General features: G+C 28.5%; 1 protein-coding gene across 1 annotated transcript in view; it reads right to left on the reverse strand.

Moving 5' to 3' along the window:
* The window catches only part of ryr2a (ryanodine receptor 2a (cardiac)), a 124207-nt gene that overhangs the window by 56630 nt on the left and 67202 nt on the right, over window positions 1-375 (reverse strand). The window lies entirely within an intron of this gene.

Consider the following 375-nt stretch of genomic DNA (forward strand, 5'->3'; position numbering starts at 1 on the left):
TTGTGACACTATAACAAATTCCTTGTATGTGCAAACATACTTGGCAATAAAGCTCTTTCTGATTCTGATTCTAATTCTGATTCTGAAAATGCTTACTTAGATTTTTTGTCGTGTTTCCAGCAGAAATATCTAAAAATTCTTAAATCAAGAAGGATTTTCTAGACAAGTACAAATTATTGTCTTGTTTTCAGAAAAAAAAAGTCGAATTCAAGTGAGTTTTTGCTTGAAACAAGATTATTTTTCTTACCCCATTGGCAGATTATTTTGCTTGTTTCAAGCAAAAACTCACTTGAATTCGACTTGTTTTTTCTGAAAACAAGACAATAATTTTTACTTGTCTAGAAAATCCTTCTTGATTTAAGAATTTTTAGATAT

Source organism: Sinocyclocheilus anshuiensis, unplaced genomic scaffold (genome assembly GCF_001515605.1).
Source record: "Sinocyclocheilus anshuiensis isolate Anshui unplaced genomic scaffold, SAMN03320099.WGS_v1.1 scaffold652, whole genome shotgun sequence".
In the NCBI taxonomy this organism is placed as follows: Eukaryota; Metazoa; Chordata; class Actinopteri; order Cypriniformes; family Cyprinidae; genus Sinocyclocheilus; species Sinocyclocheilus anshuiensis.